At 42.7% G+C, this 26,163-nt stretch overlaps 1 protein-coding gene across 21 annotated transcripts in view; it reads left to right on the top strand.

Annotated features, from left to right (window-relative positions):
- Positions 1 to 26,163, top strand: part of MICAL3 (microtubule associated monooxygenase, calponin and LIM domain containing 3) — a 181,789-nt gene that overhangs the window by 32,127 nt on the left and 123,499 nt on the right. Inside the window, exon 1 of one of the 21 annotated variants that reach the window (XM_077935199.1) lies at positions 22,892 to 22,910. The exons of the other annotated variants lie outside the window; for them this stretch is intronic. The gene's annotated coding sequence lies outside the window, so the exon portion shown is untranslated. Of the gene's footprint in view, positions 1 to 22,891; positions 22,911 to 26,163 lie in introns of those variants that run through there. 21 annotated transcript variants of the gene reach the window in all.

The following is a 26,163-nucleotide window of genomic DNA, read 5'->3' as shown; positions in this document are numbered from 1 at the left end:
TGAATCATGATGTGTGTTAGGGCTGGGCAATATATCACCCCAAACTAGTTTGAAGTCCATATCATGGCATCAGTTTCCTAAGTTTTTGACCTGGCACTATATTGTGAATCGTATGTGCGCATGCGCACACACACACTATGCAAAAATCACAATGTGGGGAAAACCGTGAAACCAGCCACCGCCTCTACATAGTTCCGTCCTTACTGCAGGCATCATGATATATTGGTATATTGTGATGTTTAGCTGCTGATATATCACAATGTTGAAGACCAGATATCACCCAATCCCACCCCCATTCCAGGTTAGTGCTGTGTCTTCTAAACCACACTGCCTTGCATGTTATAGTGGGGCATATTCTGGTAACCATAATCTGTCACATATGCCTCTGTCCTACTGACTTCTGCATTCAACATCTTAGGGAAAGTAGTTTGGGGAGCTTTATGCAGGCCTAGATCTGCTTAACAATGTCATGACCCTCTTCTCTGCCCCACCCTCACCAGTCACTTGTTGAGGACTATAGATTGCAGTTCCTGCCCAGAGAGCTTACACTCCTGTGTGCTAAGTAAAGTTGATTTAAGATACCGTTAAGATGAAACAACTAGTTTTAAGACTGCATTTCTTCACTCCAGGTAGGGAACCACTATCTCTCCATATTTAAAATGATAAAAAACGTATTTCCACCTGGCTTTAGTGTATTGTAGCTAAGAGAAAACTCCCCACATAATGGCATATGATGAAAAGAAAAAGATTGGGACTTGGCCGAACCTGTTTGTGTTGGAAATGTCACTGTGTTTCCGTGTCCAACTTTCCAAGCTGCCAGTGTGAGTAATGCAAAAGTGAGATGGGTGGATTTTTACATAAACATCTGGTCCTGGAAGCATATGGGGATTGGTACTCAAAGCAGTTAAAGATAATGCGGCACTTTGCAAGCCCTGACGCAGACTGGAATGAGAGTGCAAAGTATTCTCCGGAGAGAGAGAGTGAGTTGTACAGCCATTATTCAGCCCTACTTAAGTAAGCTATGTCGCATTATCCCTGATACAGTTGTGTTTCTTGTTTTGCCTGAGATGGGTAAGATATGGCTTAATAAAGTAGGTTTCCTATAGCAGAGTAAAAATGGAAGCCTTGGTATATTTATATTAGCAGCAGTTGCCCTTCCTTCATTCACATTCATTCTGAAAATGTGTGCCATGGGAGAGCTTTAGTGTGGCTAGAGAAATATATTCAAAATTAAAGTCTCTTGTGAGCCTTTTTATCCACTTGGTTGCAGAGGAGGTTGCACACTGTATCCCTGCATGATGTGGCTACTTTTGCCTTGCTTCTATAATAGGCAGTCTTTGCTAGAAGCAAAATTCTATTTTGCATCTGCATTAGGTATGACTAGGGACTGCAGGGGTGCAACAGGGACTGCCCTGAGACTGCAGAGCTTGAAGAGGAGCACAAGTTCTGGTCCTATCTGTCAGCCAGGAGACTAAGGTCTTCAGGGTTATCTGGGTTTCTTTGTTTTCTTATTTATTTATTTATTATTAAAGATTTTCTTGTTTTACAGAAGTAAGTGTAATTTCTCTCGTATTTTTTCCATGTAACATTTTTACAAATCCGTTTCATTTGTTGAGACATTAGGGGGAGGGGGGAAAAAGGGGTGGAGGGAGGGAAGATGGGTGGGGGTGGGGTCGGATGGCAATGTTTCTATTATGCTTAATGTATGTAGGGTTTGGTGTCAGCGTTGCTTGTGCTGTTCACTTGTGTTCCTTTGGTGGTGAGAGATGTTGGGGTTGGCCTAGGGTGTGGTTGTTTGTTTGTGATTGGCTGTGGTGATCTTTGTTTTCGTGTGTGTGAGGGGTGGCTGGGTGTTTTGGATCAGGTTAGCCATATTGATTTGTATGCTGTTGATGGATTATTGTCATTGTCTTGTTGGGCTGTGTATGTGATAAAGGGGAGCAATACCGGGGTAAAGGCGTCTTCTTCTGTTTGTCCCCGTGTCAGTTTCAGTTTATTGGTTAATTTTTCTAGTAGGGCTGTTTCCCATACTATTTGGTACCATTGCTCCATGCTTACTCCTGACAGGTCTCTCCAGTGTCTGGTTATGGTGTTTCTGGCTGCTGAAAGTAGGTGGGTTATGAGTTCTTTGTGGTGTAAATGGGCATTGTTGTTTTGGAAGATGATCTGGGTTTCTTTGTGTGTGTGTGTTTGTGTACAGACACACACAATCTGTGGTAAGTCTCCTTGGGATCATTCAGTCAAAATAAATCCTATAAATTTTCTAAATAAACTTATAGATTAACTGAAACTACCTGTTCACAGATGAGACATGCTCAGAACAGGGACTCTTTCAAACTGCGTGCCTCAGCTATTGGAGAAACACTGAGGGAGAGCTTTTTCTATATGGACTGTTGAAATCTTAGACTTAAAAAGAAACATCAGGAATTCAGTCCTGTTTCTCATCTGTCCACACAGAAAAATATATTTTGGATGTCCTGCATTCTGTTTGGAGAAATGGTCATTAGATTCTTTGTTCGAACTTGTTGTCAGCATCTCTGTTCAGAAAAGTTGGTGTGGAGGTTGCTGTGCATTTTACGGCCTTTCCAACAGGTACTGGCCAGCTTCTCCAGCCTGGTGCCCTGGACTACAACTCCCATCAGCCCCAGCCAGCACAGCTGTCTGTAGGGCACCAGTTTGGGGAAGGCTGCTGTAGATGCGAGAGGAGAGAAGGAAGAACGTGGCAGTCCATCCTAGATGAAAATCTGGTGGCTTCTGGCTGATTTCTGCAAGTGCATTTATATGAAACAGATCTCAGGCACGTCTGCCTATGTAAGGAATGTTGGCTTGAAAGAGGCTAATAATAAGGCTGTGATCTAGAGAGCGGCATGGGTTAGTTTCTGCATACAGCATGGCTCTGAACTTGCTGCTGTGTGTGCTGCACTGCTTGACAAACTGCTGTTGAAATGAGGGAGTTTTATTTGTATGCCACCTTCCAAGAAATTCAAGGCACCATACAGCATTCCCTTCCCATTCCCCATTTTGTCCTTGCAATGATCCCGCAAGGTAGGTGGGTGCAAGAGGAGGAGTAGGAGTTTGGATTTGATATCCCATTTTATCGCTACCCTAAGGTGTCTCAAAGCGGCTAACAATCTCCTTTCCCGTCCTCCCCCACAACAAACACTCTGTGAGGTGAGTGGGGCTGAGAGACTTCAGAGAAATGTGACTAGCCCAAGGTCACCCAGCAGCTGTGTGTGGAGGAGCGGGGAATCGAACCCAGTTCACCATATTACGAGTCTACCGCTCTTAACCACTACACCACACTGGCTCCCAGTCAACATCATGGCTTGAGTGGTGATTTAAACCTGGGTCTCAACCAGCGGTATGGGCTGCTGCTTGAAGAGGGAACAAAGAAAATAAGCGGATTGTATGAAAAACCATGCTGCACAGGTATACAGGGTTCTTCTGAGGATTACATCCCAAAGGGGCCCCTGTAGAATATGATGGCATCACTTAATCAAGTGCCACAGCCTAGAATCCCCCTGGTAGTTGGGTGACAGGAGAGAGCCAATCTGGTGCCACTGTCTGCTGTAAAAGATCATTCAGGAGACTGTTAGTTTATCACCTTGTATGGTTGAACAATTTGGTCACCTGCATGCCTTCTCTAGGTGATCACCAACATTTGGACCTGAGTGGCTGAGGTGTCTGAGTTCTTCTCGTCACCTCCTCCTTCCCTCTTCATGCATTGCAAAAGCACCCTAAATGCTGTGGGTGAGCGACTGAAAGAAACAGGGTGAGGCCACTATGGCTTGTCCTGGCCACACAACCTTTTCTGACTTCCAGTGACACTTTGGCTGCTTAATAACCCAACAGATGAATGAGCCTTTCACCCCCCTTTCTCTCTCTCTCTTTAATATCCTGGCTTGTTTGGAAGCTGTTAAACAAAGTTTCCCAGTTTGGAAGGTGGGAACACTATTTCGGGTTTATTTGTCTCCTCCTGCACGGTGACAAGTGAAAGGGCTAGATGTGCCGCCGCTCATCCATAGTTTGACTTAACCTGAGATACAGTTGTCCAAACTTGCCCAATCTGGATCTTTGAATTCATCATAGAATTACATGGGTCATAGTATCATAGAATTGTGGAGTTGGAAACAGTGTTAGAAACTGAGATATGAAAGTTAGGAGCTAAATGGCACCTTAAACCTAGGTTATGGGCGCAACAACAGAATGTCTAGGCACACCTTTTTTATAACAAGATTACAAAGCTGAAAATGAATGAACTGCAGCTAAAATATTATGTTCATTTTTCACATGGTCTAGTCCTTCCCTTGCCCACCCCCCTAATATTCTTAAGAGGGTCTCTTCTCCAGTCTTCAGAGAGTAGCTGGAAGTGGGGAGGCAGAAAAAGGTCCTCCTTTCCTTCCACTCCGTAGTTTTAATCTGAAAGGCGCAGTACTGCGCCCAGAGTTCAGAAACTGCTCGCATTAATGTAATTCCCTGTCGCAAAATGCGCCTAGAACAGTGGGAATTTCAAACATTGGTTGGAAGGGATCCTGATGATGCCTTTAACATTGATTTTGGTGCCTTCTTCCAGGCAGGCTGAACTACGAGTGTGTAGGCTGTGGGAATCCGATGTATCACAGGAGTGCCTCCTAATATACCTCTGTGCAGATGGATCTCAAGATAAAAATATCTTTCATTCCTTTTTTCCTTGCTCCAGTCCCTCCCTCCCTCACCAAACATAATATTAGGGTGCTGACAGCAATTGATTGTCTCCTTGCCTGTTTTAGCATATTGATTTCAAGTCCCTCACCCCGGACTGAGACCCTAAAAGTATTTCAGTTGAAAAACTTAGAAGTAAGTTAGCCTACTGTTTTTGTCCTGTCAAAGTTCGTAACGTAGCTGCTCTGCAGAAAGCAAAATGAGTGTTTTGTTTGTTCTTGAAGGGATCTTTCATTGAGGCAATCAGTATGATAAGCTTAGAATGCTATTAAAAAGTTGCTTCTCTGCTGCCCTTTTTCAGTATGAGTGATCTTTCCATTTACTTTTTGTACAGGAGTGTCAGTGCCAAAGTACATAGCATACCCATATAGCAGTCTTCGTGGTCCTGACGTCTTCTGGGTGGGTTGCACAATGATGGGCTTTTTGTTTTTCATTTTGAATGTTGTTGTTTTCTTTTACCAGGCTCAACATTACCCACTGTTGTTCTGTGTCCCTTTTAAGAAACAGATTTGTTCCATCACTGCACTTTGCACTTAAATTTCGTCCCAGCACTTGTTGCTGATATATACATTAATAATTGGGTTGTGGGGGAAGAGAAATAACAATGTATTGTTAACCACTGATGTGATGTTTTTACATTTCTGCTGTAGAGGGAGATACAGGGCCTGAAACGTAGAGTTATTTTACAGGTGGGTCCTATTCCAAAATGTTTGAAACCCTGCCATATAGCATGCATGCAAGAGAAATATTTTCCTACGCAAAGGTAGCAAGTCTGTGTAGGAAAATAGGAGTTGCTTGTATTGGCTGCCTGCGTGCACTCAGAGGCAAGAAACATGCCACTTGCACATTAAACACACTTCTATTTTCCTGCGTGAAGATTATATCTAGAGCTCCTGTATCAATCAGGGAGCTGAACAAGAGATTTGACCTGCTTGCAAACCATATGTTTAAAGCACCGCCCCCAAATATGGGAACTGTAGTTTAAGGGTTTGGGGAATTGTAGCTTTCTGAGGAAGGAATCAGTTTCCAGGATTCTTTAAATGCATGGTGTGTGTATGCAGCCGTATAAAAAGCCCCCTTCCCACTCGTATGATTCCATGTATAGCAGGCATAGGCAAACTCAGCCCTCCAGATGTTTTGAGACTACAATCCCCATCATCCCTGGCCACTGGTCCTTTTAGCTAGGGATCATGGGAGTTGTAGGCCAAAAACATCTGGAGGGCCACGTTTGCCTATGCCTGATGTATAGGATAGCAGTACTGTGTGCAGGTGTCACAGGAAGCTACCTTATGCTGAGTTAGACCACTGGCCCATCTAGCTCTGCATTGGCTACACTGACTGGTTCCAGCTCTCTGGAGTTTCAGCCAGGGGTTTCTCCCAACCTTAACTGCAATGTCAGGCCTTACCTTCTGCATGCACAATGTGCTCTACCACTGAATCGCAACTCTTCCTCCTAAAGTTCAGCACAAGCTTTGCTCTTTGATTTTACCTTTTCTTCCTTTTGGCTCACCCTACTGGTCAGTCTAACCCAGTGTTGCCTGTCTCTAGGCCAGGGGCAGCTAATCTGCACCCCTCCAGATGTTGCTGGACTACAGCTTGCATCGTCCCATGCTGACCAGGCCTGATGGGTGATGTGTTTCAGGCAGGAATCTTAAAACCATTGTTGGATTGGCCTAGGAGCTTAAACACCTAATATCGGAGCAGATCCTGCATCTGTAGTTTTCCTCTGGTTTCCTTTGTTTTCAAGACTGGTCTTGGGGCAAGGCAAACTAGGGGCTAGAGGTCCTGTGCATTGAGAGAGGCCTTTGGTGTAGGAAAGGTGAAGGAGCTTGTACTGAGCTCATGTCTCTCTCTGCTATGTAATAGTTATGGAGGTCCATTGAGAGAATCCTTTAGATACCCAGTGCAGGGCATGAGTGGAGTGTGCAGCAGTAAAGTTCTAAAAGCAACTGGTGAGCTACTTCCAACACCCCCACCCTGCCCCACTGCCAATAGTTTTCAGTGTGATTTGGCCGCCCAGAAATAGTCAGCTGTGCCAAGGCAGAAGCTCAGAGGCCTCTGTTGCTTTGGCTACTGTGCTAATATACTTAGCCTGAAATCCTGGCCCTATTCCAGTCAGCAAAACTATGGAGGATGAGGTGATACCATTCTCCATCCTGCCCCCATTCCTGCCTTATTGTTTGGGATTTGTTCGAGCATAACATGAAATTAGGTTGCATTAGCCTGGCTCAGCCTCTGTAAACAATATTTGCTCTGTCGCTTCCCTTTGTGGGCTCCCCTCTTCACCATCCTTTGCTTTCCCCTCCTCCTCCTCCTCCTCCTCCTCCTCCATGTATTGCGAATCTAGTTGAGATGGCTCCATTCATTCCACCCCAGTCACAAAAGGAATGCAGGTTAATGATTTCTGAAGTAATGAACTTTGAGGGTGGAAATGAGGTGGAAGTGGGAACTGGAGGCTGGTACTTTGAGATTTGGTTTGCCTTCTGCATTACTGATCTGGTGTGCATGAGATATTCTTCTACTTTTTGCAGAAACGAGGCATTTTGAAAAGCTGTAGTAGGCTCAGAGGTTTATCGCAGTAGGTTTCAAACTTTCTGCTTTCATGGGTTGCTGTTTCCATTAACGTGCCTGCCACAAAACCACTGCTCATTACAAAAGATTCTAGCTGTACATAGGAATCTGCCTTATACTGAATCAGACCATTAATCCATCCAGCTTAGTCTACACTGATGGGCAGCTGCTCTCCCCCTGTCCTACCCAGGGGTGCTGAGAATTGAACTTTGAATGTATGTAGAGATAGTTTCTGCATGTAAAGTTCCGTGTTTTGAGTAAGTGTTCCAAGCACTTGTACTTACTTGACATTTGACTGCCGGGAAAGTGTTTCATTCTCTGCTTTTCAGCAAACATACAATCACTGGGCTATCTTTAGTCAGCTTGTGGCTTAACTTTACCTCAGGAGAGACAGAACATTGCAAGTGGTTTACATTTTCCTGTGAGGAACACACTCCTCGAAGAAAGTAACTCATCTCTCTCATTCATCATTGCAACCACTTGGCGCAGGGGAAAAAGAGCATTGTTCAGTCGGCTGATGTTTGCTTAAAAAAAATCCTCTGGAATGGTAGGCTACGTGGATGTTTGGCTGAGTAAGAGTCGGAAATGGAACTTCTGTGGCTTAAATATTTTGTTGACTTATTTTCCGTCCTTTTACAGCATCGTGTTCCACCTTCCTTCAAGTTGATGCTCCTGATATATAAGTAGAAAATGTAGTTCATGACTGACCAGGAACGAGACCTTGGCATCCTAGTGAATAGCTCAGTGTAGATGTTGACCAGGATGCTGGACTAGATGGGCCATTGGCCTGATCCAACAGGCTCCTCTTACGTTTTTATGTTCTTAGAGACATAACGGTATCCAAACCACAAATAATAACAAAGAAATAACCAGTCAAAAAAAGCACAGAATCAGACTCTCATCCACAGGCCATCTTGTTAATTCAGGAGGCCTTCTAGGACTTAGTTATCCAGAGCCTTTTGTTTACTTCTGCCTTTTGAACACACCTTGGGCTGTCATTGGTGAGTTTCAAAAGCTTGCTGGGAGTGCTCATATTTACCGCACCAATTCCAATTGTATCATTCACCCATCCCCAGTACTGGTTCACAGCTTACTTTCATTAGCCACTATGCTACTTTAGTTTATATGAAGAAGAATACAATAAATAAGTCTCTGAATCCTCATGTTTTTAATTTTAATATGCAGAACATTTGTTTCCCCTGGTTTGTGTTACTTTAAACAAAGAGATGACAAAGGTTGAGTTGCTTGCCCTTTTGAATTTTGCATATCAAAATGTCTGAAATGTCCTTGAGGCAAAAAAAAAATCTGACAATCTACTTGCACACATCATCCTGAGATCCATCTGTCTGTAAGATGAATGGTATTGAATTATAGCTCTTTGGGCGAAAGAACTTGCTGCATTTTATCTAAAGATCAAATCCCATGAGTCCGATAATGATTTAAACCTCCTTTGTATTGAATAAAGCCTGTAGCTTAACAAGTATAGATCTGAAGCTAAAGTCTTACGGATTCAAAATTTAGTTTTGAACAAAACTGAAGGCCCTGCTTCCATTTAATCAAAGTTTTAATATAAAAAAGGCCCATGCTGTAGGAAAATGTCCCGTTTCTGGAATATAGCTTTGGGCTGTTGCAGACACTGCGAGAATTCATGTCCATGCAGCAGATTTATTTAGTGTGCAACTATTAAGTGTTTTTATCTACTCACTAGCATCTGACTTGGAATGATGCAGGTAGTTTGTGGCGTGTACAATTAGACATCCAACTGCTATCGTCTTTGAAATGTATATTTTGCTCACCCCTCATAGTGACTTGCAGTTTATTAAAATGCAGCTTCTATTAATACAGTGAAATGATGAAATAGATAACCAACAAGAGTCAGGCCAGAGGTCCTATGCAGCCTCACATGGCATTTTATTGTGGCCTTCCGTTCCTCCTGAAGCTCTCTCATACTTCCATCCTGTTAGAGTTCCTTCCTTTCTGTCCCCCCTTCCTTTGTTTTTTAAAGGTTTGTATTTTATTTGATAAAAATAAAAATTCAAAAAATTTCTTCTGGTTTTATGGCTGGATCTGAGAACAAACCAATAAGACAGGGGTGTCCAGACTTTTTTCAAAGAGGGCCAGATTTGATGAAGTGAAGGGCCAACCAAAGTTGTTGATCTTTTTTTAGGATTTTACCTCAGGAAATAAACTGCCACAGGGGCCAGATTAGACCCTGAAATGGACTTTGGACATGCCTGCAATAAGACTTCTACACTCTTTGTGTGTGTCATGTGTATGTCTTGCTCTCTAAAATCAGAAATTACTTTCACTTACTTTCCAGAACAGTAACTGGGTTGCTCTCCTGCACTAAAAATAAAAATTTAAACCCTCTGTATACTTATGTGAGAGTAATCCTATCAAGCACAGTTGAGATTACTTGTGAGTTGAACTTCATAGGATTGAGAGTTCTGCTCTGAGGCAGCTGTGATGAAAATTGAAACGGGGTGATCTTTATTCCAGATTAGTCAACCCAGATCGGTTTTGTCTCTGACTCCGCTCACCATTGACTCTGCTCACTACTAGCATGCAGCTCATGACAGATTACTCACGAGGGCATGCAGGACTCGATAGAGGAAGGATTGCCCATCCCTAGTTTGCATCCTAAAACATGTTGGGAACATTATCACAGCCCAACAAAGTATTTATTAATAGGAAGTTCTTAACCCAGAAGCCTCCCTGGGCAAGGAATTATAGGAGTAGATTTGTAGAACAGTATCTCTGTTAAGATAAGACAGGCATCCACCCTCTGTACTTTGTGGAAACAATTGGAGACATTTTTGTGAGCTTTTCCAGCTGTGTGGAAAGGTCTCTGCCTTAGGTGTTTTTGTATTGTTTTTGTATTGTTTTAAAACCTATAATTAGATTTTTGTACTATTAAAAAAAGTTTTTAGTGTTTTTAGTGTATGTTTGTAAATCACCTTGAGGCTCACGTGAAAGGTGGTTCCTAAATTAAGATAATAAATAACAAATACAAGTAACAGACAGTGCCACAACTGTGCATCTATAAGTATCTAGAATTCTAATACCCAAAGCAGGTACCCAGCTTAAAGCACAGTAAGAGAGCTGGAAGCAAAAGGACTATTTTTTCAAGGAAGAGATAGTGAATGGAATATTTACCCTTAACTTTGGGTTCTCGTAATGATGCAGCATGGCTTTTTATGCCCTTTGCCAGAAGTATGCAGCTAAAACTGACTTCCCAACAGCTGTTTCGGTAGCTAAGCTGACACCTCCCCTTTTCCATTCCATCACAGTAGGTGGGAAAGCAGCCTTTTGCAGTAAAACCGCATGGTCTGAAATCTTCTGTCTGTATGTAAGAATTCAGTTGGTTCTCTTTAACAGCATTCCCCTCCCCACCCTAATCTAATAGATGCATTTAGAGGCCAAACTGAAAACGACATAGTAAGCAAACACATCAGTTCTGACTCCCCATTGCTTTGCCCAGGACCACAGTTGGCTTGGACAGAAATGACTTCTTCTATATTTATCTTGGGTAGCAGGGGCTTATAAATGGGAGGGGGGGATTCTTGGCAGGAAGTACAGCCCTATCCCCCAGCCCACCCGTAACAGGGCTGTGTATTATCTGCTTATTCCCCCTCTCTGGAAAATGATGTCACTGATGCCCTGATCAGCCCTTTATGGCTATTGTCCAAGGGTCATTAAGGAGGCAGGGCACACTGTTTGTTTGCATTCTCCAGCTCCCTTTTTTGCGTTGAGAGTGGTGAGCTTTGACTCTTCTTAACTTAGGCAGAGATAAGACTAATTCTTTCCAACTCTAACTTGCTAGACCTCAAAGGCCCATTATTTAGAATCGAGATTATTATTAATTTCATTTCTATACTTCTTTATCTTTATGCTTTGATTAGTTGCTTTCCGTCTTAACAAAGAGTAGAGATTGGAGGGAGCATTTCAGCTGATACATATCTTATTTAGAGACATGCTCAATTTGCACTTCCTAAATCAATATGTGAACTGAAATGCAACTGCTGGCATCTATCTGTCTTGGGAGACAATAGAGGAATGCAGTTTTGAGGGTGAACACTACTGTGACTGTAGACACCGATGCAGGAGAGACACGTTTTGTTGCAGCTGGGGCTGATGAAATTTGCACATGTCTGAATTTTGCAGTGCCATTCTTCAGCCATGTGTACAAAGGTGAACTTAACTCGAGTAAAATCATCTTCAAATGGCATATATTGGTGAAAGTAACATTAGGGAAAATGTTTTGTGAAAATGTATATAAGGCAAAAAATGTGTTCAAATATGTGTATTAGAAGAAATTGACACCAAAAATGTCCATGAGGACTTAAGAAGAAAATCGCAGACTGATGTGGAAAAGCAAACTTAATATTGGAAGAAAGGGAAATGGAGATGATTCACCCATAATTAGGATAGTCAGTTCTTAAAGGGCTGCAAGAATTAATCCACTAAGTACATGAAACTCTTAACTCTTGCGGAAACTCCAATTTACTGTGAGCTGTAAAGTGGTACCTCGGGATGCGAACGGGATCCATTCCGGAGCCCCGTTCGCATCCTGAATAGAACGTAAGACGCGATGGTGCGTCTGTGCATGCGCGGATCGTGTTTTGCCGCTTCCGCGCATGCATGTGACGTCATTTTGACCATCTGCGCATGCGCGAGCTGCGAAACCCGGAAGTAACGCGCTCCGTTACTTCCGGGTTGCCACGGAGTGCAACCCAAAAACGCTCAACCTGAAGCACTTTCAACCCAAGGTATGACTGTATTCGTCACTTGGGTAATTCTCTTTGACCCTTTTTGATTGTTCCATCATTCTGAGAAGCTTGGGGTGGCAGCAGGGCAACACATTACCTGTATCAGCCCCTAAGTTTTAGAACTCCTTCCTTACAGAGGTGTGTCTGGCAGCATCTTCGTTCTACATCTTTGCGGGACTGCTGAAGACACACACACCTCTTTTGATGCCTGAGGTGTATGTTTTTTCGACATGCCTTATTTCTGCGATGGTAAGCTGTTTTAATAGTTGCAACTCAATTCTAATAATAGCCAAGGCAGGAGGAAGGGTCGAAAAAGGTTTGTGTGATTCCTTCTGTTCCCCTGTGGGTCCCTGTTCTGAGAGAATAGAAGTTGTCAGAAGAATTCCCTACCCAGAAGTCTCAGTTACACTGGCAAAACAGTGATTGAGCCCAGGGGCACCTGAATCCAAGACTCCTGCTTAGATTTCAGCCCCACCCAGGTCTGCTTTTAGATTTTATTTTTTTTAATTTACAGCATTTGGCAAGTGTAGCAAAGTGGGTGTTTCTGTTTAGTAAACTTGTAAACGTAAATATATAATTTATATAAATATAAATCTGGCTAAATTAAGCTAATTCAGAGATGCGAGCATGCTGTGTGTTGCTTTTAAAAGACAGAACAACCATATAAACTAGTAGGGAAGTAAGTGCCCTGAATATTCAGTATCAACATCAGGTTCCTTTTTTTCATTTTCAAGTACTGTTTGTACTTATCACTAAATAGAACTTCACATGGGGGCTGGTATGTTTTGCCTTGTAGGGCCAAGAGCGGGGGGCGGGGGGCAATTTTAATCAGAGAAAACGACAAAGGTCCCAAACCAAATCTCCTGCTATTAATAATTGAAAAAGAACTAACACTGGAGGTCCGTGTTCACAGATCCCCCACATCATGCCTTTAAATCTTCATGAAACAGGTAGCTGGTCTGTTTTCCATTAATTTGTGCTATTTACAGCAGTTGGAATGCAGAACTGCGGTTAGTGGGACTTTTGTATAAAGTTGCATTATAATTTAACAGAACTTACTATTATATTTTACTATATTTTCCCCCTGAGAGGCCTTGTCTTACTCCCCATGACTGGTATTTATAAATACATTTATAGTATATCTTCATTGTCCATTTCTAGTCTATGAATCTTCAGTTTTTGGTGTGTGTGTGTGAGAGCAACCCTTCTCATCCTACCTTTTCCTATTTAAGTTAAAAGCTTCCAAATTGGCACAAACTCTGGATACATGCCAGGGTTTTCCTCTTGTCGCTTCAAGATTTCCTCATGCAAAAGAAATGATGCATGACCTAAATATTTCCTTTGTTTTATTCAGTAATCTGACATTGCATATCTTTGAGAGCAGGCTTCAATTATGCTTGGTTGGTCTGGACGAGGGAGAGAGCTTGCTAACTCCCTCATCGGAAGCTGAAAAGAAAACAGGAGCTGGCTGTAGAAACTCAGAGCAGATTAGATGTACATTGCCAAGGGAAATTTAAAATATCTGCATTTAGGAAAGAAGACCTGCTTTCAAGTTGGCCGTGTTCACAAAACTTTTTGCTGTGTTCCTCTTTGCCTGTTTTTCCTCTCTCCTTTTGGACTTGACATTACTACTCCCATGTGAAGACTTCCAAAAACTTATTCCACATGGTGGCCACCTTCATGCTGATGTGTAGGACGGGTACATGAAATCAGCTCTCCATATGGATATTCCTTGTGTCCAAGCTTGGCGGTCCTTTCAGTAGAAAAGATCTTTAAGCAATATATTGTGCTTTGGTTAATCAGTGACCTTTTTTTTTAACCAATACCTTATCAGCGGTGACTCCATCCAGTCTAAACCTGTTAATATGAAGACATCATAGAAACAAATGTTCTCTAACACTTGCTTACTGTAGTAGTCAATCAAAGCACAATTTATTGCTTAATTTTCTTGGAAGGTCCACTGTGGGAAGGGTGTGACGTTTGATTATAAAGTGGCCTGGTGACAAGTTCTGCATGAACGCTTTCTCCAGATTTTGAGGGGCAACTAATTGAGCAACTTTGGAGACAGGCAGCACTTCAGTTACTGACCTATGCAGTTGTTTCTGATTCTGTAGGTTTGATCAGAGGATGCTTAGAACCACCATGCCATTCTTTTATTTGGGAACTTGTCCTCTTCCTATTCTTTTTTTAAAAAAACAACAAGTTCCTCCATTTTTGCATTAGTTGATTTAGGCACCAGCTTAAAACCACGTGATGTTGATCACTGCAGCAGACTTTTTGGCGTGCGTACTGGCCTAATAATTCCACTACATTTCCACTATAGTTTTCTGCACAAGACTAGTAAACATGCTATCGATGTATGGTGATGCTTGGTCTTTTTCAAGGGGAGTGTTTGTTCTGTTTACCTTTATTTGCAAAAGCCAATGTGTTCTCCCCCTCGGCTCCCTGGCATGCTTCATAAATTACTTTTAAATCTTATTTTTCTCTACTATCCTGATTGATTTGTTGTCCTGTTTTAAAACTTCATATAGACCTTTGATTGTAAAGCTGATTGCTACTACGCAGGATGCACAGATCATTTGAAAGCAGAATATGGGATGTTCTTTGAAAAATAAAGATGATTGTACTTTAGCTTTTAATAGTTGCTACTGTTGCATGATTACATTGTGTGGTTCAGGCTCTGCTTTTGCAGAACAAACCTAATTTCTGAGGCACTAATTCATATCCAGTCTTGATCGATGATCACTGAAAGAAACCATTGGTTGCTACTGATAAAGTTGCAAAACTAGTTTTTGCTTTTTTCCTCCCAAAACACGAAATGCTCTCTGAACATGTATAATTTGTAATTTACTACTATTTGTGTTTGTATGAATGTTTCCTCCTTTCTTATTTGTTTGTTTCATAAAACGTTCATAGTGCTTGATAGTTGTTGGTTGTTTGGGGTTTGTTTTTCTAAAAAAAAACACAAAAAACCTCAAAGTAGTTTACAAAACAAAGTTCTGTTCCTAAGTGCTCCAGGTTGGGTTCCTGTGGTCTTAGTTATTTCCCCTGAGGATTTCAGTTCAGTCTTTGTAACAAATGTACCTCAAAATACTCCTTTATAAACCTCCCTTTATAACCAACTGAACCTATTTATAATTGTTTTACAGATTGGTGTAAGCATTTCCACATGTTCCAGCAGTTGCCCACCATGCTTCCTCCTCAAGATTTGTTTATTTGTGTGGAAAAAGGCTATACTACTCTTCAGTAAAAATTCCCCTAGTGGCACACATTAAAAAAATAAAAACAATAAATATATATGCCATGCTACAGGAATCAAATGGCACAAGAAGCAATTAAGATACAGTTGCAGCTAAATTCACAACTTATGCTTCATGCTGAGATTCCCAAAATGCCCATGATATAGCAACACTCCAGGGTTAAACATGACACCTCCCCCAGGCCCAGAAGGGTACTCATTACATTGGAGCACCTGGTTTTTTAATTTTTATTTAAAAAGGGGAGCTTAGGGCATGCAGGTCAGTAATGACAACAACAACAACAACAACAACAACAACAACAACAACAACAACAACAACAACAACAACAACAACAGCTTATTTCTTATTTGTACCCCGCCCATCTGGCTGGGTTTCCCCAGCCACTCTGGGCAGCTTCCAACAAAACACTAAAATACAATAACTTATTAAACATTAAAAGCTTCCCTAAACAGGGCTGCCTTCAGATGTCTTCTAAAAGTTTGGTAGTTGCTGTTCTCTTTGACATCTGGTGGGAGGGTGTTCCACAGGGCGGGTGCCATTACTGAGAAGGCCCTCTGCCTGGTACATTAAAATACATTAAAATGTCACACATTAAAAACTTCCCTAAACAGGGCTGCCTTCAGATGTCTTCTGAATGTCAGGTAGTTTATCTCTTTGACATCTGGTGGGAGGACATTCCATAGGGTGAGCGCCACTACCAAGAAGGCCCTCTGCCTGGTTCCCTGTAACCTCACTTCTCGCAGTGAGGGAACCACCAGAAGGCCCTTGGCACTGGTCCTCAGTGTCTGGGCTGAATGATGGGGGTGGAGATGCTCCTTCAAGTATACTGGGCCCAAGGCCTTTTAGGGCTTTAAAGGTCAGCACCAACACTTTGAAGTGTGCTCAAAAACATACTGGGAGCCAATGTAGGTCTTCAGGAGCGGTGTTATGTGGTCTCGGCAGCTTCTCCCAGTCACCAGTGTTAGTAGTAGGCTGTGCAGGGGTCTTGAGGATATCTGGTGCTGATGCCAGACCTGCTAAAGCAAATGTGGAAGCTGATCAGGGACTGATTGAGATACTTCAGTAACCCAGTGTCAGTGTTGGTGAAACTTGATCTACTCACCTGTTCCCATTTGTATCAATTTTCTTTGCACAGCAGGTTGCTATATGGCCTGGTATTTATTGGTGTAGCAGTTAAGGGGTTTACAATTTTGCAGTAACTGCAGTAACTTTAGAAAGTCTTTGCAACAGATCAGTTCAATGGAAGAACATTGTAAGGAGGTGGAGAAAGGGAGTTGTTTACAGCTGCTTACTTCTTATCAACCTAAAAGCACCATAGATGTTTATAATTTCCAGAAGGGAAGCTGCATTAGTCTGTTTCTGCTGCTTCTGCTTAGATTTTTTTAAAGTGTTCTTTCTTGGATTTTCATTTTAGTACAGGCAGTTCCTTTTCTCAGTGAAATAATTTCATTGGCATACACATAACTTGAATAAAGAGCTTAATACAAACTTCTGCACAATTACTTTTTGTGTTCCTTTACTGTCCAGAATTCCCCAAATCAGTATTTTGTATATTAATTCCCAACAGGCATTCCCTGACAAGTCCATCTCAGTGTGTTTTTAGAAATTCTCTTCTCATTCGAAATGTGGAGGTGTGTGTTGAAAACTTTTAATTACTAAAGTTTGTCTCCTTGTAGGTATGTGTAGCATAACTAGTTTATTAATAGAGTTCTTTACAGCTCCCTGGTAGGAAAGGGGAAAAGGTAGAGTCTAGAGCCTAAATTGTGCTTAAATGGACAGTGCATGGTCCATTCTCAGAGATTTTACTGTTTGTTCATTTCATTGCAAGTGATCAATACAGCAGACCTGATTCCCGAGAGGGCACTTGCTCAGTCTGAAAAACAGAGTTGAACTTCAAATGGTGCTAAAGAGTTGTCAGTTCTGGTTATGGCTAATGTTTTCAAGTTTGCTATTGTTGGCATCCATCTGACTCGAGAGGCAATGGAGTGCACCTCCAAGGGTGAAGTCAAACTGCTGCGTTAGCAGCACTAAAGTGGGGCACAAGCCCGGGGAGTGTGTGTTGGGGTCCTGGACTGCTCAGACAATGACCCCCCTTTCGGCCTCACTGATGTGGTCCAAAGGAAAGCAGAGCAATATGCTTGACACCAGCTTGTTTTCAGGTGATCTTTTAATATTTGTTGCTATAAGATCAGTAACATCTATATGTTTTAATTCCGTTTCTGTTGTATAATCAACTCTGTTTCTATTGTTATTAAAAGGCACATTACATAGATGGCTTTTACTTATCTTTTTTAAAAAAGGAATGGCACATCCTCCCCATTTGATTACTTGTGAAGATCACTTGTAAAGATGATGGGAGCAAGTGCTGGAAACAATGGAACAAAATATACCCAGCCTTTATTGGTCTTGTAATGTTCCTATTTTTAAAGCACTCACAATCTATTACGTACAGAAATAAATTGGAGTGCTTCTGCAAATAAATAAAACAAGACTTGCCTCTTTGACTTTGGATCTGAAACTTGGTGCTTCCCTTTTGCCAATCCCCCCCCCCTCCGGCCCCTGCCGTCGCAAATTAACCAAGACCCCAAGAGCAGCTAAGGTGTCACTGTCCCTTTGTGCTCCACCACTTTGCACGGATTAGCCAAGGTGGTAAGAAATAACATGATGGAATTCATCATTTGCATGCCCCACACTTAATGTGGCATTGCCAAAGAACTGACACTAGGCAGTGGCTCCATGAACGACTTGCAGCCTGGTATACATTTGGGAGAGAAGAATTGCCTGTTTTCTTGAATCCCTCCTTCCTTTTTCTTCAGGCCTCTACATAATCAGTCATCAGCTGTACAGCATGCAGGGAACTCGGTGTACAGATGAAACATTTCCCTTCTGTGTTATACTGCACACAGCATAACAAACCTTTGCCCTTGGGTATGTTTCACACTAACAAGTAGGGAATTACACTACAGCACAATCTGGTTTTGAACTATTTAAAGCACTGAAGTGTTTTGTTTTGTTTTTGCTTGATTGCTGAATTACTGTTTGCTCTGGTTCTTCTACCAGGAACTGCTTTCTAAATTATGGGTGGACTCCCTGTTATGGCTGCTGATTCTTTTGCTGTTGTGGCTAGTAACAACTCCTTCAGTCTAATGGTCTGGAAGGTTACTTGAGTGCAGGAAGTCACATCTCTTACACAGACTCATTCCATGCTTAATTTCTCATTCTGAGTGATAGCCGGTGCTTGGTGATAGGGTGTGTTTTGCATTCCTGGCATGACTAGGTAAAACAGGGCTTGGGAACCTGTTGTTGGACTCCCAACGAGGGCCTCAAGGTATCCCACCCTTGAGTTAAAAAGATCAGGTAGCAGATGATGGGGAAGATTAGGAAAACGTTAGGAAGAAATTTTCAATGGCAAGAGCTTTTTGACAGTGGAGCAGACCACCTCGGAAGGCGGTGTGGACTCTTGTTCATTGGTGGTTTTCAAACAGAGGTTGGATGGACATCTGTTAAGGATGCTCTGTGATTTCTGCATCACAGGGGCTTGGACTAGACGATCCTTTGGGTCCCTTTCAAATCTACAATACTGATTCCATGACTTCTTGAGAGAAAAAGGAGCTTCTTGTGTTCCATATTTTGTGTGTCTGTGTGTGTGTGTGTGTGTGTGTGTGTATTGCACCTTGGAAGGGAGCATAGCTGTCAACTTACAGATTTGAAAATAAGGGACCAGCAGCCTTGAAAATAAGGGACCAGCAGCCAAAATAAGGGACCTGCAGCCTCACCTGTTCCAGGCACTCCAGTCTTCCTGTCCTCCTGCAGTCTGGTCAAACTCATGCTGGGTAGCTTCGAGAACACTGTCCAACCAACTTTGTAACCAGAGGTTCAACTGAATAGAATCTGAATCACATGCACCACAAGGCCTATGCAGCCTTGCATAGATGGCTCCGGGCCTGGCCTGGCTTTGCACTGCAAAGTTTGCAGCAGCACGTGCAACAAAATGGCATCCAGAATTCGAAAACCCCCTCAGCTTGCATTAACTAGCCACACACAAGGCATGCAAGCTCCACCCCCCCAGTCATTCTTAGACTTCTTATTGGGTGAGCAACACAGCCAAGCAACACAGTTGGAGCCTCCCTCCTCCCTGGCTGGCAGGGAGGGAAGGAGAGGAGCTGCTTCCTTTGAAATTTAAGGGACATCATTTAAGGGACATTTAAGGGACATCCATCAATAAGGGACAGCAGTGGGACATGGTGCTGGAATAAGGAGTTGTCCCTTCAAATAAGGGACACTTGACAGCTATGGAAGGGAGGCATGTAGAAAAACATGAAACTTGCCATAAAATGGGGAAGGCCTCATGCTGTCTGGACATACATTCTAGGCACTGGACTGCTTCAGTGGTTCCTGCTAGTATTATTTATATATTTTACTTTATTTACTTTATTACATTTCTACAGTTCTCTTCATCCAAGGATCACAGAAATGCTTATAGTACAAAAACACAAAAATACATAACATAGTAGCAAACAACACACACATACACACACAACACACACATACACACCCCAGTTTAGAAGGGCATACTGTCTTTGCCTGGCACCTAAAAATATGTAACAAAGGTGCCAGGCGAGTTTCCTTGTGGAGAGCACTTGACAAGCAGGAAGTTGCCACAAAGAAGGCCCACACTTGTGTTGCTATGCTCTGGACCTCTCATGGAGGTTGCCTTTGTGTTTTGCTGCCACTGCCCAAGCTACTCAGCTGAAAAGCAGAATTTCCTGATTTGTGAGCATTTGAACCCACATTATACCAAAACAGACTACTGGCCTATCCGACTTAATTTGTTCTGCTCTAATTGGCAACAGCTTGTCATGGTCTCAGGAAGAGTTTTTTCCCATGTACCTGAGATCCTTTAGTTGGAATTGCCAGGATTGAACCTGGAATCTCTTGTACGCAAAACAGTAACTCGCTTACAGTGCTGTGGGTTTTCCTCGGCTTGAGTAGGGTTGTTTGCAGTGTAGACAGCCACAAAAGATCTCTGTATAGAAGGGAGTTCCAAAGAGCGGAAAAGAACGAAAGTCTCCTTTGTCTTCTCTGTCTTCTTCCATGTATTTTTACACACAAACGGTTAGTAGTACATATTTCAACTTTACAGCATGTTTACATTTTATAAAGGAATGACAGTGCTCTAAGTTTGTTTGTTTACTGGTACCTGCTTTTCCTTGATACCCAAGAGGTGTAGCATATAAACTTGTTAATAGTCTTGAAATGCTTTTTCACAAACCTGCCGACTCAAATCTTTTTAGAGTTCACTGTAGCCGGTTGCTTTTACTTCTTAGTCTTAGCAGGCAGGTTAGTCACTTGAAAAATGTGACATGAACTAGTCTCTAACAGATGTCACCCTAAGCTTAAAGAACTAGCCGGCACACTGCAGTTCAGGCATCTTGAACCAAATGCGGTGCTGATTAGACAACAGAGTAATCCCCTACAAAATGATTGCACTGCCAGCAAATAAAATCTTGTGGTTTTACATCCACTTTTCTTCTTAAACTGCTCTTAATCACATCTTTTGAATTTGTGGCCCTGGAAACGTGTATATCTGCTACGTTCAATCCCTTGCGCTGGCTTTGCCTATGTTGTCGATGTGGACCAGATATTCTTCCGCTTCTCCAGGCGCTGTCATGTTGGAGCACTAGTCCTGGTTCCTTGTGCTGAACTTCGCTTACCTCTGATGTAATGTGCCTCTTTTAGGATGTGTTTGACTTCCCAATATTTAATCCAGAGGACTTAAGACCAGCCCTCAGATTTTCCTATTTGCACTAACTACCAAAGCACGTTGGCGTGGCATGCTGCCAGTTCATGCCGGCCTTTTGCTGCTCCAACTGACGCGTTGCTGAGCTGTGGCCCAACCTGGAGACAGGCTAGCGGTGGGTGTTAATGAATTGCATTCGCTTTTTCTTTTTTGACTTTCAAGAAGGAACTAAAGATAGGGAGGTACATGGTGTAAGCTGGAAGCTGCCTCTCTGTGCTACATACTTTGTTCTAGCTGCCGTGAGGCATTTTGAGAGGTGGAGGGGTTTGTGTTTTGTCCATGTCAATTCATGGATCATCGGCTCGTCTGCAAGAACGACTGGTACTTTTGGCATAATGCAGCTGTGGAAGCTTATTTACTTTGGCTTTGAAAATGGTTTGGCGCAGCCTTCCTTATGCGAAACCTGCTTTGCTCAGAACAGAATCCAGTACAGCAGTTTGCTTTCATTTCCCCCTCACCATTTATTTTTTAAAAAGGGAAAGCAATTCCTAACTCTCGTGGTTATCAAGAAATGTTTAAAATGTGCTGGGAATGTGTATAAAGGGGAGGCTTTGGGATAAGGGTTATTTGCCCAAGAATTCTGCTTTGTCTCCCTAGGGTTCCTCAGTTATCCTTGCTCTGTTCTAAACGGACTTCTTATCTCCTTCCATCAACTCATGCAGTTTCTCTCCATTGTCAATTTCACGTAAAGGTGCTAAATATTGCAACTTGAACAGAGTACGTTCGTTTTAAGGCAGGGGAACCAGATGCCCTCCAGGTATCCACTCTCAAGGTATGGTTGGGCTCCCAACTCCCATCAGCCCCAGCCAGCATGTCTAATGTCAGAGGCCATGGAAGTTGTAGTTCAGCTACACCTGCAGGACCACAGTTGCCTACCCCTAGTTTAAGCCAAATTAACTGGTATTTCCCTTGGTATAGAGCTAGGTTTTGTATTCTGAAAGCACATGGATCTTAAAAGGGCATTTTGAAGCTCCACTAAAGAGAAGGTTCATGGCGTGACAGTATAAGTCTGACAGGCCCATGGTGCCCTCCCCCTGCCATTTTAGCCCTCCAAAGCTCAAGGCAAGTGTACCCAGCTGCGCCCCACATCCTCTGCATAGGCCTGAAGAGGGACAAGGGTCACTGGTCATCTGGAAACTGAACTGGGCAGCGACCAGAGGGAAGTTGCAAAGCTCTATCATATTTTACATTGGATTCTTACTAGGAAGCAGAAGTTGCTTTAAAACTCTTAGTCCACAACACTCAGATCACTTCCACCAATTCCTTTCACAACCTCTGGAGCAACCTTTTTCAGCCTTGAGTCCCCAGATGTCATTGGGCTACAACTCCCATCATACCTGACCACTGGGGCTGCTAGCTAGGGTGATGGGAGATGTATTCCAACATTTGGGTTGAGAAAGGCTGCTGTGGAGTGTGGCAGAATCTTGAGCACATGACTGCTGGTGCCTCTGGAAGTGGTGGGTGAGGCATTCCTTGAGAGGCTACATTGCCTTGGAGGACACCGCCAATCACATCCACATGTCACCAATATCACTGCCTTTTGATAAAACAGATTTCTTAGGAGGACTTGATCCATGTACTGAACTTGGTATCCTCTTTGGCTTGAGTCATTTCCACATACTTGGTGTCTTCAGGCAAATTGCTTTACTAAATGCTAGTTCCAGCCTCAAGTGGGAGTCAGGTGTCCAACCAGAGAGGGGAGCGTGCTGCCCAGTTGCTATTTTTAAGTGCTTGAACAGTGCACAAACGCTGTTCGCTTGGAAGATGGAAGCTCACCCCTGAAGGCAGAAGCTCCGGTCCTAATCAGCTGTTAGTGCTGCAGAATCCAGGTCATTGGTCCTGTAGAGAGCTGCTTGCTTGAGACTCTTTGCCCAGGAAACAGAAATTGCTCAGTCCCTGCCATCCTTCATGGGAAAGCAATTTGTTTAGCTTAGCTGTGCTAACAAAAGTTTTATAATCTCCTGAATGGGGAATCCACCTAACAGGAGCAGGCTTTGTTTTCTGGAGCTGGTGGTTTCTCCCATCACTAAGGAGATATGGTAAGGTGTGGTTGGTTAGGGTGTGAAGCTTCTAATGGGACAGTGTGGGAAGTCTAGCTAATTTGTTTCTAATTGCTTTGCTTCTAGTTTAAATTATGTGGTATGGCATGTTAGTTTTCGAAGAGTAATGGAAACTGGGATCGGCTGAAGTTTGGAGAACTGGTCTGGTGTAGCTTGTATTTAGGAATTCAAAACTGGAGTGAAAGGGTGTTATTTCTTCACAGAGTATGGAAATGAACAAACAAAAAACCACAGTGCCTTCAGGATCCATTTTTCAAGATCACTTAATGTAGGTTGCAGTATGAATTCTAATCCATAAGAAGTTCTTTATTAAAAAATAAGGAATGAAGAAATGGTAGTTTTCCAGATCAGCGCAGAATGCAAGGGTGTGATCCTTGTTGCATGCGCAGCTGGATATGCACATTTTGGCAGATGTGCTGTACTTGTTTTCCATAGATCTTGCCTCTCCATAATTAGACTAATCAGCTGGCTTCAGGCAAATTGGTATCTGTTGACCTCAGCCCCCACCAGTTGCAGTATTGGATTAAAACAGACCAGTTGTCTGTTTTTGTTGTTAGGATTAAATATGTGCTCTGAGCACTCTGAAATGTTCTCTCTATGCCATCTTCAGTGAATGTAGCCACCCCATTTCAATCATGCAGTTCTAGATCCCTTGACAACGCAAGAACCAGCCGTGTCATCCTGTCCTTAGAACCTTTCTGCCCAAATTAAAAGATGTGCCCTAATTTCTGACCTGTTATTTATGAGCACAGTTGTCTAGTTCACAGTGTGCTGGATGCAGCTGGGCTGTCTCCATCCTTCATACTCTGATGTTGCTGTTATGCTGGCAAAATCAACAACTTGCAGATTTGTGTATGTATGTGCTGCCGCCCCCTACTGGATGGAATCACATTAATTAAATTTGGTGCCTTCCTTTCAACTCTTGACATATATATAATTTTTTACAGTAGCACCCAGGAGTTACGATAGAATTATGTATCTTTGAGGAGTGGGCATAAAGAAGCGACAGAATTGCTTGCAAGAGCAAAGGCTGTAATACATAGGCAATATAAGAAAATGTCAGAATCAGTCCAAGGTGACAGCAGAAAAGTTAGGCTTCTTGTAGATGTAGTAGAAAAGTTCTCAGACAAGAACACCAGACCCTTGTTTCCTAATTTTCATCCCCATTAGAACAAGATTCCTGTCTAGCTTGGGTGTCGTCACGCTATTTATTTTTAAAAGCTCCATTGTTTGGCTGACGTTGCTCTGCATTTCTGCAGTGGGTAAGCTGTGTGATAACCGGGTTTATGGGCAAAGATAAGAAAAGTGGCTTTTGGAAGCTGGATATGTGAGTTGACTGTAATGCTGATTTGCAGTGGAACTGAATTCAACAGTTATTTCTGCTTTGGGAATTCAGAGAGGTGGTTCTTGGGGAAGAGCCATAACACAGTGGTAAAGCTCATTCATGTTTTGCATTCAGAAGATCCTGGGTTTGGTCCCCATGTCTTATGTCTGGGATTTTTTTATTTTTTGCCAATAATCTGATCTCTCTGAGATTGAAAGGAAATGAAACAGTCCATTTACAGGATGGGGATTTGTTGAATGAGCACTTGCCTGCAGTACTGTATATCAGAAAAACGCATTTAAATGGCATACATTTCACTGTGTTTACATCTGTTGCTGCTCTGCCCTGTCCCAAAATACAGCGGGGAAATGTACAAAGTTCGAAATATGTAGAACAATATCATCCGCCGTGTTCAGACAGCACCTTTGATCCAGGTGAAGATGACTTCAGCCTTGTCTGGACCACATCATATTATAGTTAGTGGTCTCTGCCAAGATGAGAATGTGAGAGAGACAGGGTCGTGCTAGGGAGTAATTGGAACAGTACTTAGCTTTTACTCTGTCGTGGTTGAGAGCTATGATTTTAAGATTGTGATTGACATACATACGGACTTTTGACTCCAGTCTAGTGTATCTATGGTGTCTAAGCCAAAGCTGCGCAGAAGCAGATTATTGCTAAGTCTTATAGGACTAGTCTGCCAGACATACCTCTGAGCATTTTCTCGTTCTCTGGTGTTGATTCTTCAGGTTTTTTAATTTCTTCTGCCCCACCTGTAATAGAGCATTTCTCTCATGTATCGATTTCTATAGACACAGCAGGCACTGCAACTCTCCACTGGTTTGACTTGACTCTCAAAGGCACATCTTTCATTGTCTCTTGAGACAGACGAGTGCCAACAACAGGTGGCCACAACAGCCGGGTAAATGAGCCCCCGCATTTACTAGCCTTCCAAAATAATTACTAGCCTGCTGAGGGCTGGCAGAGGAGGGAATAGCAGCTTGCTTGGTTTCTATATTGGCCTCAGAGGAGGAACTGCGTGTTCCATCCCTCAATCACCAGCCTGCTCACTCGTGTGTGTGATGTTCCATCTGCCTGCAGCTCTTGGTTCCTGTGGTCACCAGGCTAGTGCTTAAATACAAGTCTATAAGTTCCTTATAGGCACCCCCTGATAAGCTTCTTCGCCATGGAACTCAGGAAGAAGCTCCCCTTCCCCCAAGTTTGTAATTCTAATTACATAATTCTGTAATGCCATTATGCTTGAGACATTTCCCTCCCCTCTCCATTAGCAGCAGAGGGTATGTTTGCTCAAAAGGCAGCAAAATGGAAAATCGTTTCTTGAATTGTGTTTGCCATATGGTGATATATATTATTTTTGCTGAGATGGCAAACCTCTATCTGGGCTGTACCATTGCAGACTTCAGGTGAGGGCTTGCATTTTGGATTTTTTCTGATAGGCCAGCATGGCTACTTATACTTCTTGTAGAATCTGAATACTTCTCTATTTGAAAAAATAAAATAAAATCCCTGCATGTAGATCAAGTGGTGGACAACATGGTGGTCCCAGGCATTGTTGGGCTGCAACTTCCATAGTCTCTGACCATTTGCCGTGGTGCCTGGGGTGGACGAGATTATACATTTCCCATATTTGGCATAAGGCACCCAGATGACAGATGAGATT

Source organism: Podarcis muralis, chromosome 10 (assembly GCF_964188315.1).
Source record: "Podarcis muralis chromosome 10, rPodMur119.hap1.1, whole genome shotgun sequence".
In the NCBI taxonomy this organism is placed as follows: domain Eukaryota; kingdom Metazoa; phylum Chordata; class Lepidosauria; order Squamata; family Lacertidae; genus Podarcis; species Podarcis muralis.
The sequence above is the reverse complement of the archived record's forward strand: the minus strand, read 5'-3'. Positions and strand labels throughout refer to the sequence as shown.